Genomic DNA, 15,149 nt, shown 5'->3' with positions numbered 1-15,149 from the left:
TCAATGGAGGGAAAGAGGGGGGAAGTGAGAGGGAAAGAGTGAACCTTACTCTTATCAGATTGGGCTTAAGGAGGGAATAACATGCACACTCAATTTGGTATGAAAATCTATCTTACACTACAGCAAGGTAGGAGGGAAGGGGATAAGAGGGGGGTGGGAAGGATGATAGTAGGGAGGGCAAGTGGGAGGAGGGGTAATCAGAAGTAAACACTTTTGAGGAGGAACAGGGTCAAAAGAGAGAATAGAATAAATGGAGGGCAGGATAGGATAGAGGGAAATATAGTTAGTCTTTCACATGACTGTTATGGAAGTGCTTTGCATGACTATATATGTATAACCTATATGGAATTGCTTGCCTTCTCATTGGGGATCGGTGAGGAAGGAGGAAGGGAGAGAAGATGGAACTCACAGTTTTAAAAACAAATGTTAAAAATTGTTCTTACATACAACTGGGAAATGACATACAGGCAATAGGGTATAGATATCTATCTCACCCTACAAGATAGTAGAAAGAAAGAGGATGAGAGAAGGGAGAGGTGTGACAGAAGGGAGGGCAGATGTTGGGAAGAGGTAATTGAAATGCATGATGTCTTAGGGTGGGAAGAGGAGAGAGATGGGGAGAAAATTTGGAGCTCAAAATCTTGTGGAAGTGAATGTTGAAAACTAAATATTAATTAATTTTTTAAAAATTCCAGCATTAGCCATGTCCAAAAAATGTATGTCTGTTTACATTTTAAGTTCACCAAATCTTTGTCAGGAGGTGAGCGCTATATTTCCTTTACACTCTTTTGGAATGGTAGTTTATTATTGCATTGATCAGAGTTCTAAAGTCTTTCATAGTTGTTTTTCTCTATGAAGTTTTTATTGTATAAATTGTTCTTTTTCTATTCACTTTGCATCAGTGTATAGAAGTCTTTGAAAGTTCCTCTGAAATAATCTATTTCATAATTTCTTAATTAACCACTTTATTTCTGATCTATACCATGTACTATGTAATGTTCATTACCTAAATGCAGCTGAGAATTGCAATAGAGTAGAAATAGCAATAGATAAGAAAGAGAAAGAAATTTTATATCTGTGATATCTTTATACTCAGGCAAAATTCTTGGTTGGGGCCTCAGATGAATAGAAAGAGAATTATTAATTCAGTTTTACAACTTCCCAAAGCAAAGAAACTTAATCCCAGACCTTTTCTAGGCAACAAGTGAGCATCTTTGGCTAGGAGAGGCTATAATTAGCCTCAACTTTGACTCCTTTTTCTTTCCAATATGTTACCACAACAAGTTTGAAAAGAAAAACCAAATCCTCCTGGGGCATGAAGAACAGCCAAAGGAGTGCCTAAAGAAAAAAAAAATCATTCCTGAAGGGATAGTCTGAGTAGTAAACTCTATCTTCATAAGGAGGAAGGTATGAAGACAGTGTGACAAAACCTCTACTAGCTAAAAATAGCATCATGTCACTATCACCACCACCATTACCACTGTAGTCTCATAAAACACAAACTTCAAAAATGAGACTCAAAATGCAAAATTTTTTCTCTAGTGATCATCAAGCATATGCAAGAATACAGTCAATTTTCATGATTTTTATTTCTAACTAGAAACTAAGCTCATGCAAATAGACCAAAAATTATTATTTTTTATCTTCCTAAGGAATGAGAGGTCACTCAATAGGCAATAGGGACTTAAAGTCACATCATTATAATTAACTGACCAAGCCAACTCTTGCTCAATACACAAAACTCATGAGTGATTTGTGGTGCAATTGGGACATTATATATCTTTTTTGTTTTGTTTTAATTGTTTTTTATAAGTACTAATTTTGAAAAATCTCTTTCAAATCAACAGCTTATTCTAGGTAAGAGAGTAAAGCATGTGTAAAGCCTGCAATACAGATAGCCAATCCAGTTCCTTGAGCCAATTCAAGCCATTCTCTGATGGGGTACATAGTTCAGGAATTGATCCATTATAATCACAAATACAATCTAACTTCAGCTCCCAACTCATCCAGTGGCACATTAACTTTTTTGGTAATGATTATCATATTGCCCCTGCTGATACCTAAGATCAGCAGTTTTCTCACTGCAATCACAATTTACAATTCTTCTATCCAAATTGCTGGTGAATGCTGGCATTCTTGAGTCAAGGAATTTATTGAAGTGATACTGGGACTCAACTGCAGCAATTATTTGAGTGGACACTTTTCTCTTTTTAACTGATGGAGTCAACATATAATTCTCTACATGTATATTCACGCTGTCATTGGAGATATTCTGGGCCATCTCTTTTCATAACCAAAGAACTGGATGAGTTTTTCCATGCCTCTCATCAAGATAAGTTAAGATCTAGAGTGAGTGTGAAGAGGCTGACTGCCTTTTATCACCTTCTGGAAAAGATGCTGTATGATGAACTTGAACGAGTTCAGTTTATGAATAAGGTCCTTGGCTCCTGCTTTTGCATCATCAAGCCTCGTAATTTTGATCATTTCTTATAAAGTTCATAAAATGACACAGTTTTGTTTTACATCAATCAGTATTTTCATCATGTAAGCCCATCTTGCGCTTGACAGTGCCTACAGAGTGTTCCATTGGGATCCCAATTCTTGTTTGTGCAATCTTCTCCATTACTATATGTCACACAGGACTCTCCTGGAGGGGTCTGAATAACAGCCCCTCAAAAATTAAAGAGCTCTGTTTTGTTTACATGAAGTGCATGTATCTATAAGGACAAAGCTCAAAAAGAATCGCTGTTTCTTTACATTTCATTTGAACATTCACAAGAATATCCAGACATCGTAAGTATGCTATCAAAATAGACATATCACTACTGACAAATCAATTTTTTAAATTCCAAAGGTGTCAGTTAACTGATCAAAAATAAACTAAGCATTAATTGTTGAGTCCCTGAGTAGACAAAACAAGCTCAACTGGAAAATATTTTTCATTGTCAAAATAAAACAAAATAGTGGTTATCTGTTCATGGTATCCACAGTCAATGGTAACATCAGTAGTTACTGAAACCATTTTTCCACTTGGTAAAGACACAATTTTCTATTCCATAACTTTTTCAAAAGGCACACAAATTAATTTGGATGAAAATTAGTGTGTCAGGAAATTTATTGTACATGCTTTGACATTACAGGTTCTTGTTTTTAGAGTATATTTACAAGATTTAGAAGTTAATCTTCCTCAAAACTATCAGCTCTTTCATTGTGACTCATCATCTTCTATGTTTAGCATGAAATACAGAATAATTTCATCTAGTTGCTCCACTGGACTTTAATTATGGAGCTACTCTTCCTATTTGGACAAATAAATCTACTTGCCTACAGACAATACATCAATAGGTTTCCCTTCATTAAAACTTAACCATGAAGAATAGTTCAATCAATTAGATTTTTTTATTACATTTACCTATTTGATTTCTGAATCTCTTATCAATAAAGCCTAAATCAATGTGACCTTTGTTTGGTGCATTATTAGAAGAGAAAAAATGAGAACAACAGCAAAGTGCTTTGTCTTTTAATGAAATATATTATAATGACCTCTACCTCTTCTACCAATCATTATTTTAAAAGCTTGTTTAAGAAAATAAATAAAATTTTAAAACATTCCCTATTTTATTCTAGCAAACAGGGACATTCTGAACTTCTACATAATTTATCTGGGTGTTCTCTCTCTTTTAAAAAATATATCACAGACTGAGTCATCAGATGGAATATTTGATGACTGAATAGGAACTACATTGACCTGAACTGAGACAAAATCTATTTCTATTGGTCATTACTCCATTTATTGTACATGCTTGAACAGACAGCGGCATTATCACATTACAAATGCATAATGAGAAGTCCAAGGTCTTTGCACTATCATAAGCATATTTATTATAATTTAGTTTATATGCCCTTTTTTTATCTTAATGATGAATTGATCTATATTTTAAAATGAAAAAGGCAACATAAAATTGAATCAAAATATAAAACCACAGGCTTGTTATGCTATTTCAGGATATACAAAAAAATAATAATAATAATAATAATACACTGGACTTTTCTTATATAGGTCAAAGACTTTTCTTAAGTGAGTAATCTGAAGGGAAGGAGAAAGAAAATGGGTATGAGCATTTATACAGCTACACAGCTATGTTCCAGGTACTTTGTAAGTGCTTAACAAGTATTACTTCATTTCATAACCCCAACAACTCTGAAGGTAAGCACTATTTTTCTTCCCATTTTATAGTTGAGGAAAAGGGGGAAGACAGAGTTTAAGTGACTTGCCCCAGGATCACACAGTTACTGTCTGAGGCCAGATATGAACTTAGGTCTTTCTGACTCCAAGTCCAACACTCCATCCATTGTGCCAGCTGGGTGGGTTGGGGAGATCAATGCTAATGAAGTTTCATAAGAGAGGAGGTAAGCACTATGAATGAGCATGGGATTTCTATACATTTCTACATCATTTACATGATGTGACTCAGCACTTAACTGAATGACACCAATTTCTACTTGAAAACCGAATGAGTGCATCATGATTAAATTAAAACACAAAGCCATGTCTTCTTTTTTGACATGAGAATGTGCCATGGACATTCTTGGCACACTCCACATGCCTTCCCTCACTTGGGATCTCTGAACGAGATGACTTATGTTTCTTTCTGCTATAAGTATCTATGATTCTAAGATTATTTCCAACTCTAAAGTCTTATAATATGAACAGCAGAAATTAAAGTCAGGTAATAGAAGAAGTACCATAATTCAGGCTGAAGAGGGACAAGGACTTTTAAAAAAACTAGCAACACATGATGGTGCCACCTCTTTCATCTGCCCTTGGTTTATATATTCAATGTGAGTTACCCTCCCAACCTGCTTCATGATATTAACAAATATCCTTATGCAGTACAATTCATTTTAATAATCCATTAAGGTAGCTGTCTGGACATCAGTGCTATTTTCAGTGGTAAACTCATTGTGGTCAGGGATAGGCTGTCCTTATATGATAACTAACATGATACTGCTCCTACATAAGCAAACAGTAAGTGCTTTTTAGTATCAATGCCACCACTACTGAGCACTGACTTGCTATATGCCAACTTAGGCACATCCATTCACTTCATAAGATCATAGATGTAAAGCTGAAAAGATTCTTAGATGAACCTATTCCAATCCCTTCATTTTACCAGTGAGAAAACTAAAGCCCAAAGAGGTTAACTGACTTGCCCAAGGTTACAGAGGAAGTAAGTGGCATGTCCAAACTGCCAATCTACAATAAAAGAAACAGAGGCAGAATACTAAAGCAATAGCACTTTATTAAAGGGTCCATGGTCCCTTCTAATGATCTTCCTCATGATCTGGGATGCCCTCAGTCTCCAGGGCCTTATTTTATAGTACTCCATACCTAGCAACACAGAAGAAGCAAAGTAAAATAAAATCTCATTTGTTGATAGACCTTGCTCTTGATCCCTCAGAAACGATGCATCAGCATGTATGGTCACAGGATGGGTAAGGCAAAGGTCCTCTCTGCTTAGTGGTCATAAGATGGACACCTTTTTATGTTGGGCAAGGAAGGGTAGTCTGGAGATACAAAAATAAGTTGGGGGACTTCTCATATCATATCAAGATATCTCACCCATGCTGGGTTTGATCACAGTGATTAAACAAAAGAGAGTAGGGGTCCAGAGTACTCCCGTCCTCTCACCTACACTGGCTTGGATCTTCCAGGACCAAAGGGTGAAGATCCTCTAGTCAAGATTCTTGTGGTCAGGCAACTCAACTTTACAACAGGTCAGTGAACTTAGAGCTTAAAGTTTAAAGCTGGGGGCCTATTATAAGATAGAATCTGTCTTATCTGTTATTCTTAAATATAATATGTGTAAAATATGTACTAAAATATATAATTCTTATACTAATATTAACTGACCAGAATGACTGAATGTGTATTAATAGATAAGTATAACACTTCTAATCACTACTCTTATGAAATCACACCAAACTGAATAATACTGATAATACTGGAATTGGATATAATTGGAATAAAATACAGGTACAATAAATCGTTCCTCTCAGTGGCTAAGCCAGAGGTCAAAACCAGGTCCTCTGATTCCAAATACAATGATCTTTTTTTACTGTGTTGCCACAATGACAAGGAAGCAAGCTGAAGTACACTATCTGGACATATCTTGGAAAAGAAATTCTGCAGATATAACTTATATTTTAACATTTCTCTGCACCTGCACTGAAGTCCCTGAACCTTGTATTCTAGGGCAGACAATTAAGGAAGTAAGAGCCAAGCACAAGGGTTTTATCTAGATCCTTCTAATATCCTCTTACAACTAGGAGGGTCTACAACTATTTATAATTATAAGAACTCATTATATATGTCATTTTCTTACTGCTGTAGTGCAAAAGTTTTCCCTATTTTATGGATGAGGAAACTGAGTAGGCTGCTTATCTATGACTACATAGTCAATAGAGTGGTGGAGCCAACATTCAAAGATATGGGCTCTAATTTCAAGCCTAGGGATCTTTCTAATTAAATACCTATTAGATATCAGGAATTAGGAGATGCACATATGAGGTACTGCCCATCTACTCACTGAAAAGTACAAGAAAAATGTATTTTGAATGAAGCGTTTAAAAAGCAGCTTGGGGAGGCGGAGCCAAGATGGCAGAGTAGAAAGACGCACATACACATAGCTCCGAACCCACAACTCATAGAACATCTGTAAATAGCAACTCACTGCGAATTCTGCAGGACCAGAGGCCACAGAACATTGAAGCGAAGCAGATTTCTGTTCCAGAGGGACGTGCAAACCTCTCGCAAAAGGTCCTCTGCGCCGCGGACTGGGCACCGCGGACTGGGAGCCAAGTACAGCCCTGCCGGGTCCGCGGCACCAAGAGGAGAAGATCCGAGCCGGCTTCAGGGATGGGAACTCCAGCGGCTGCGCGGGTCGCTCCACCCACAGGTGACGGGGGTCAGTGAGAGGGTCTCTTTGGCGGGTCGAGAGGAGAGTGGGGTGCCCCCACAACTCAGGCCCCCTCGGGAGTAGGAAGCAGAGGTGGGAGCAGACAGGGGCTCCCAAAGCAGGAAGGAGCCTGGATCCATTGTTGAAGGTCTCTGCATAAACCCCCTGAGGGAACTGAGCCCATGAGGCGGCCCTGCCCCCACATGAGCACCTGAACTTAATCTCACACTGAATAGCAGCCCTGCCCCCGACAAAAGCCCTGAGGCTGGAAAGCAGCATTTGAATCTCAGACCCCAAGCACTGGGTGGGAGGATCAGGAGGTGAAGTGGGTGTGAAGAGAATATTCAGAAGTCAAGTCACTGGCTGGGAAAATGCCCAGAAAAGGGAAAAGAAATAAGACTATAGAAGGTTACTTTCTTGGTGAACGGGCATTTCCTCCCTTCCTTTCTGATGAGGAAGAACAATGCTTACCATCAGGCAAAGACACAGAAGTCAAGGCTTCTATATCTCAGCCCACTCAATGGGCTCAGGCCATGGAAGAGCTCAAAAAGAATTTTGAAAATCAAGTTAGAGAGGTGGAGGAAAAGCTGGGAAGAGAAATGAGAGACATGAAGTCAAAGCATGAATAGCAGGTCAGCATCCTGCTAAAGGAGACCCAAAAAAATGCTGAAGAAAATAACACTTTGAAAAATAGGCTAACTCAATTGGCAAAAGAGGTTCAAAAAGCCAATGAGGAGAAGAATGCTTTCAAAAGCAGAATTAGCCACATGGAAAAGGAGATTCAGAAGCTCACTGAAGAAAATAGTTCTTTCAAAATTGGAATGGAACAGGTGGAGGCTAATGACTTCATGAGAAACCAAGAAATCACAAAACAAAAGCAAAAGAATGAAAAAATGGAAGATAATGTGAAATATCTCATGGGAAAAACAACTGACCTGGAAAATAGATACAGGGGAGACAATTTAAAAATTGTGGGACTACCTGAAAGCCATGATCAAAAAAAGAGCCTAGACATCATCTTTCATGAAATTATCAAGGAAAACTGCCCTGAGATTCTAGAACCAGAGGGCAAAATAAATATTCAAGGAATCCACAGAACACCGCCTGAAAGAGATCCAAAAAGAGAAACTCCTAGGAACATTGTGGCCAAATTCCAGAGTTCCCAGGTCAAGGAGAAAATATTGCAAGCAGCTAGAAAGAAACAATTCAAGTATTGTGGAAATACAATCAGGATAACACAAGATCTAGCAGCTTCTACATTACGGGATCGAAGGGCATGGAATAGGATATTCCAGAAGTCAAAGGAACTAGGACTAAAACCAAGAATCACCTACCCAGCAAAACTGAGTATAATACTTCAGGGGAAAAATTGGTCTTTCAGTGAAATCAAGGACTTTCAAGCATTCTTGATGAAAAGACCAGAGCTGAAAAGAAAATTTGACTTTCAAACACAAGAATGAAGAGAACCATGAAAAGGTGAAAAGCAAAGAGAAGTCATAAGGGACTTACTGAAGTTGAACTGTTTACATTCCTACATGGAAAGACAATATTTGTAACTCTTGAAACTTTTCAGTATCTGGGTAGTGGGTGGGATTACACACACACACATGCACACACGCACACACACATAGAGACAGAGTGCACAGAGTGAATTGAAGAAGATGGGCTCATATCTTAAAAAAATGAAATCAAGCAGTGAGAGAGAAATATATTGGGAGGAGAAAGGGAGAAATGGAATGGGGCAAATTATCTCTCATAAAAGAGGCAAGCAAAAGACTTATTAGTGGAGGGATAAAGAGGGGAGGTGAGAGAAAAACATGAAGCTTACTCTCATCACATTCCACTAAAGGAAGGAATAAAATGCACACTCATTTTGGTATGAAAATCTATCTTACAATACAGGAAAGTGGGGGATAAGCAGGGTGGGGGGGATGATGGAAGGGAGGACATGGGGAGGAGGGTGCAATTTGAGGCTGACACTCATGGGGAGGGACAGGATCAAAAGAGAATAGAAGTAATGGGGGACAGGATAGGATGGAGGGAAATATAGTTAGTTCTATACAACACAACTATTATGGAAGTCATTTGCAAAACTACACAGATATGGCCTATATTGAATTTCTTGCCTTCTAAAGAGAATGCGTGGGGAGGGAGGAATGAAGAGAAGTTGCAACTCAAAGTTTTAGGAACAACTGTCGAGTAATGTTCTTGCCACTAGGAAATAAGAAATACAGGTAAAGGGGTATAGAAAGTTATCTGGCCCTACAGGACAAAAGAGAAGATGGAGACAAGGGCAGAGAGGGATGATAGAAGAGAGAGCAGATTGGTGCTCGGGGCAATTAGAATGCTTGGTGTTTGGGGGGGGAGGGGACAAAAGGGGAAAAAATTTGGAAACCAAAAATTTTGTTAAAATGAATGTTAAAAATTAAATAAATAAATAAATTTTTTTGAAAAAAAGCAGCTTGGGAGATCCACAGATGATTTAGAGAAAGGGAGAAAAAAGCTGGTCCTCAGCTAAAAGTGCTTGAAGAGAAATATGAAGAATTCTGAGAGGACCAGAGTGAAAGCATACCCCCCCAAAGGCAAAAGTACAGATTAATTTTAAAGATGGCTGTAGTGAATTGTTTTCCACAGCAGCTAATTCACTTGGGGTGGTTTTTAAGGCAGTTAGGTGGCACAGTGCATAGAGTGCTAGAACTGTAATTAGAAAAACCAGAGTTTAAATTCAGCCTAAGACACTTATTAACTGTATGACCCTAAGTAAGTCACTTAATATCTATTCAAAAATATACAAAAATGTAAGTACTTAGCACAGTTCCAGATACAAAGTATGCCATATAAATGATTGTCCTCACCTACCCCCTGCTCTCTTCAGGATTTGGAAGTTTTGCTAAGAAACCAAATCAAAGAATTATTTGGGGTTGTTGTATTTTGACTTTGTGTATCATAACTGACAAATGTGGATTTAGGTTTCCCAACCTAAGTTAGAAGTGGCTTACTACATATAAGGTTCCCATTTGAGCCAGATCAGAAGCTACAAAAAATATTACCTGAAAATACTCAGAGAAGCCTCTTCCAGAAGATGAGCAGCTGGTCAGGGAAAGGTTATGTTTCTCATTTGTATCACTGAGAGGCTGAGAGAAGGGGAACCTATTAAGTCTTGCACTTCTCCAGCCTTCTTTGGCTAGGGAAAGACAAACAGAGAAAATCCTGAAAACTTATGGAGGACAGATCCTGAACAACTTTGCAGATCCTAAGCATAAAGGGAACTACTTTTCACTGAAAGAAAGTCACACTGCCTCAGCACTCAGTCACGGAAAGAGACCAGGGAAGGTCTGCAGGTGCCAGATCTAAGGCTACTGTCATTTAAAGAGCTTCACACTGCTTTGGCAACCTGAGACTAGCAGAGAAGTAGCTTTGTCCAGAGCAGGAGCTAAGAGGATCATACGAGGGGCAGTCTTGCCCAGCAAGATCAGGCTGGTCCCCAAAGAGAGGCCAGATACGCAGGCTTGTGGTTCAGAGCTATGAGCTGTCCTTGGCACACGAGTTTCGCTACTCACGTGCCTCACTGCTAGTTTTCTGTAAGTTTGTGTATTCCCTCACTATGTGAGGAGTGTAGTTCACGTTTATGGGTAAGCTATAATGTTTGATTATTCCTGTTTTTTTCTATTTAGGTAAATGTTATGATTATACTTGCTTTTCTCTCCTCATTTCATGTTTAAGACTTAATAGTATCACTAATTTGTGTAAATGACAAGCATACTGGTAGCTCAGGAGCTACAAATGTGTGCAAAGAAGTGCATTTTCCCCTCACCAGGGTTACTATTAGGATTCTGAGGGTGGGTTGTAGCAATATGGTAAGAATGGTCAGGCCTAACTATGTTGAGAAAAAAGGGAAAAAAAAGTCACAGGCTGTAAGATTAGGGTGTCCTTCACATTTGGAAGGTGCTTCTGGTGACTTTAACCAACCAGTATTTATTAGATACTCTAGTATCATAGGAATCTACTAATAAGAGAAAAAAATGCATTTTTAAAAACAGTTTTCCAGTATATATTCCTTTAGAAGTCAAATCAGTTTCTGTGATTTTGATTCTTTGAATACTTAAGTATTAATAGCTGATTATTTTATTCTTTATTAAACATTACTAACGAGTAATCCAGATGTTGTATCTCTAAAGCACTGGTGCTTTGTAATGCAGATAGAACCACAAAGAGAATTCTTAGAAAAGAGTATAACTTGACCTAAGGGATAAAGATATTGAGGATATTTTACAAGTTAAATGTATGGAAATGTGAGATATTAACTAAGAGGTATGAGAGTAAGATAAACCCTTATCTACTTTCTGTAAATTACCTGAGAATGTGGATCCTTCTAAAATTCTTAGTATGGGAGGAGCCAAGAGGTGGAGTAGAAAGACACACATATGCTACCTCCGAACCCACAGCCCATAAAATATCTGTAAAGAAGAAGTACCAACAAATTATGGAGCAGCAGAAGCCACAGAACAACGGAGCAGAGGAGATTTCTGTTCCACAGAGCCCTGAAAACCTGATGCGAAAGGTCCGTCACACCCGGACCCAGAGCAGGGTCCAGCGCAGCACCAAGAAGAACAGATCCAAGCAGGCTTCAGGGACAGAATCTCCAGCGGCCACACAGGTCCCTCCACCCACGGGTGACAAGGGTCGGTGAGAGAGTCTTTTTGGGTGGCCGACAGCGGAGTGGGGTGTCTCTGTAACTCAGGCCCCCTCAGGAGGCAGCAGCGGGACAGTGGCGGACAGGGGCTCCCAAAGCAGGCAGGAGACTGGATCCATTGCTGAAGGTCTCCACATAAACCCCCTGAGGGAACTGAGTCCCATGTAGGGTCCCTGCCCCCACCTGAGCACTTGAACTTAATCTCACACTGAATAGAAGCCCTGCCCCTGCCCAAAGCCCTGAGGCTGGAAAGCAGCATCTGAATCTCAGACCCCAAGCACTGGGTGGGTGGATCTGGAGGCAAGGTGGGGGTGGCAAGAAAACTCAGAAGTCAAGTCACTGGCTGGGAAAATGCCCAGAAAAGGGAAAAAAAATAAGACCATAGAAGGTTACTTTCTTGGTGAACAGATATTTCCTCCCTTCCGTTCTGATGAGGAAGAACAATGCTTACCATCAGGCAAAGACACAGAAATCAAGGCTTCTGTGTCCCAGCCCACCCAATGGGCTCAGGCCATGGAAGAGCTCAAAAAGAATTTTGAAAATCAAGTTAGAGAGGTGGAGGAAAAACTGGGAAGAGAAACGAGAGAAATGAAAGAAAAGCATGAAAAGCAGATCAGCTCCCTGCTAAAGGAGACCCAAAAAAATGTTGAAGAAATTAACACCTTGAAAACTAGCCTAACTCAATTGGCAAAAGAGGTTCAAAAAGCCAATGAGGAGAAGAATGCTTTCAAAAGTAGAATTAGCCACATGGAAAAGGAGATTCAAAAGCTCACTGAAGAAAATAGTTCTTTCAAAATTAGAATGGAACAGATGGAGGCTAATGACTTTATGAGAAACCAAGAAATCACAAAACAAAACCAAAAGAATGAAAAAATGGAAGATAATGTGACCTGGAAAATAGATCCAGGAGAGACAATTTAAAAATTATGGGACTACCTGAAAGTCATGATCAAAAAAAGAGCCTAGACATCATCTTTCATGAAATTATCAAGGAAAACTGCCCTGAGATTCTAGAACCAGAGGGCAAAATAAGTATTCAAGGAATCCACAGAACACTGCCTGAAAGAGATCCAAAAAGAGAAACTCCTAGGAACACTGTGGCCAAATTCCAGGGTTCCCTGGTCAAGGAGAAAATATTGCAAGCAGCTAGAAAGAAACAATTCAAGTATTGTGGAAATACAATCAGGATAACACAAGATCTAGCAGCCTCTACATTAAGGAATTGAAGGGCATGGAATAGGATATTCCAGAAGTCAAAGGAACTAGGACTAAAACCAAGAATCACCTACCCAGCAAAACTGAGTATAATACTTCAGGGGAAAAATTGGTCTTTCAATGAAATAGAGGATTTTCAAATTTTCTTGATGAAAAGACCAGAGCTGAAAAGAAAATTTGACTTTCAAACACAAGGATGAAGAGAACCATGAAAAGGTAAACAGCAAAGAGAAGTCATAAGGGACTTACTAAAGCTGAACTGTTTACATTCCTACATGGAAAGACAATATTTGTAACTCTTGAAACATTTCAGTATCTGGGTACTGGGTGGGATTACACACACACACATGCACACACACACACATACATAGAGACAGAGTGCACAGAGTGAATTGAAGAGGATGGGATCATATCTTAAAAAAAAAAATGAAATCAAGCAGTGAGAGAGAAATATATTGGGAGAAGAAAGGGAGAAATTGAATGGGGCAAATTATCTCTCATAAAAGAGGCAAGCAAAAGACTCATTAGTGGAGGGATAAAGAGGGGAGGTGAGAGAAAAACATGAAGTCTACTCTCATCACATTCCACTAAAGGAAAGAATAAAATGCACACTCATTGTGGTAGGAAAACCTATCTCACAATACAGGAAAGTGGGGGATAATGGGACAAGCAGGGTGGGGGGGATGATAGAAGGGAGGGCAGGGGGAGGAGAGTGCAATTCAAGGTCGACACTCATGGGGAGGGATAGGATTAAAAGAGAATAGAAGTAATGGGGGACAGGATAGGATGGAGGGAAATATAGTTAGTCCTATACAACACAACTATTATGGAAGTCATTTGCAAAACTACACAGATATGGCCTATATTGAATTTCTTGCCTTCTAAAGAGAATGCGTGGGGAGGGAGGAATGAAGAGAAGTTGCAACTCAAAGTTTTAGGAACAACTGTCGAGTAATGTTCTTGGTACTAGGAAATACAGGTAAAGGAGTATAGAAAGCTATCTGGCCCTACAGGACAAAAGAGAAGATGGAGACAAGGGCAGAGAGGGATTATAGAAGAGAGAGCAGATTGGTCATAGGGGCAATTAGAATGCTTGGTGTTTGGGGGGGGAGGGGATAAAAGGGGAGAAAATTTGTAACCCAAAATTTTGTGAAAATGAATGTTAAAAGTTAAATAAATAAATTTAAAAAAAAAAAGAAAATCAAGTTAGAGAGGTGGAGGAAAAACTGGGAAGAGAAATGAAAGAGATGCAAGAAAAGTATGAAAAGCAGGTCCACACCTTGGTAAAGGAGACCCAAAAAAATGCTGAGGAAAATAACACTTTGAAAAATAGGCTAACTCAATTGGCAAAAGAGGTTCAAAAAGCCAATGAGGAGAAGAATGCTTTCAAAAGCAGAATTAGCCAAATGGAAAAGGAGGTTCAAAAGCTCACTGAAGAAAATAGTTCTTTCAAAATTAGAATGGAACAGATGGAGGCTAATGACTTTATGAGAAACCAAGAAATCACAAAACAAAACCAAAAGAATGAAAAAATGGAAGATAATGTGACCTGGAAAATAGATCCAGGAGAGACAATTTAAAAATTATGGGACTACCTGAAAGTCATGATCAAAAAAAGAGCCTAGACATCATCTTTCATGAAATTATCAAGGAAAACTGCCCTGAGATTCTAGAACCAGAGGGCAAAATAAGTATTCAAGGAATCCACAGAACACTGCCTGAAAGAGATCCAAAAAGAGAAACTCCTAGGAACACTGTGGCCAAATTCCAGGGTTCCCTGGTCAAGGAGAAAATATTGCAAGCAGCTAGAAAGAAACAATTCAAGTATTGTGGAAATACAATCAGGATAACACAAGATCTAGCAGCCTCTACATTAAGGAATTGAAGGGCATGGAATAGGATATTCCAGAAGTCAAAGGAACTAGGACTAAAACCAAGAATCACCTACCCAGCAAAACTGAGTATAATACTTCAGGGGAAAAATTGGTCTTTCAATGAAATAGAGGATTTTCAAATTTTCTTGATGAAAAGACCAGAGCTGAAAAGAAAATTTGACTTTCAAACACAAGGATGAAGAGAACCATGAAAAGGTAAACAGCAAAGAGAAGTCATAAGGGACTTACTAAAGCTGAACTGTTTACATTCCTACATGGAAAGACAATATTTGTAACTCTTGAAACATTTCAGTATCTGGGTACTGGGTGGGATTACACACACACACATGCACACACACACACATACATAGAGACAGAGTGCACAGAGTGAATTGAAGAGGATGGGAT

Source organism: Notamacropus eugenii, chromosome 1 (genome assembly GCF_028372415.1).
Source record: "Notamacropus eugenii isolate mMacEug1 chromosome 1, mMacEug1.pri_v2, whole genome shotgun sequence".
NCBI lineage: Eukaryota > Metazoa > Chordata > Mammalia > Diprotodontia > Macropodidae > Notamacropus > Notamacropus eugenii.
The sequence above is the reverse complement of the archived record's forward strand: the minus strand, read 5'-3'. Positions refer to the sequence as shown.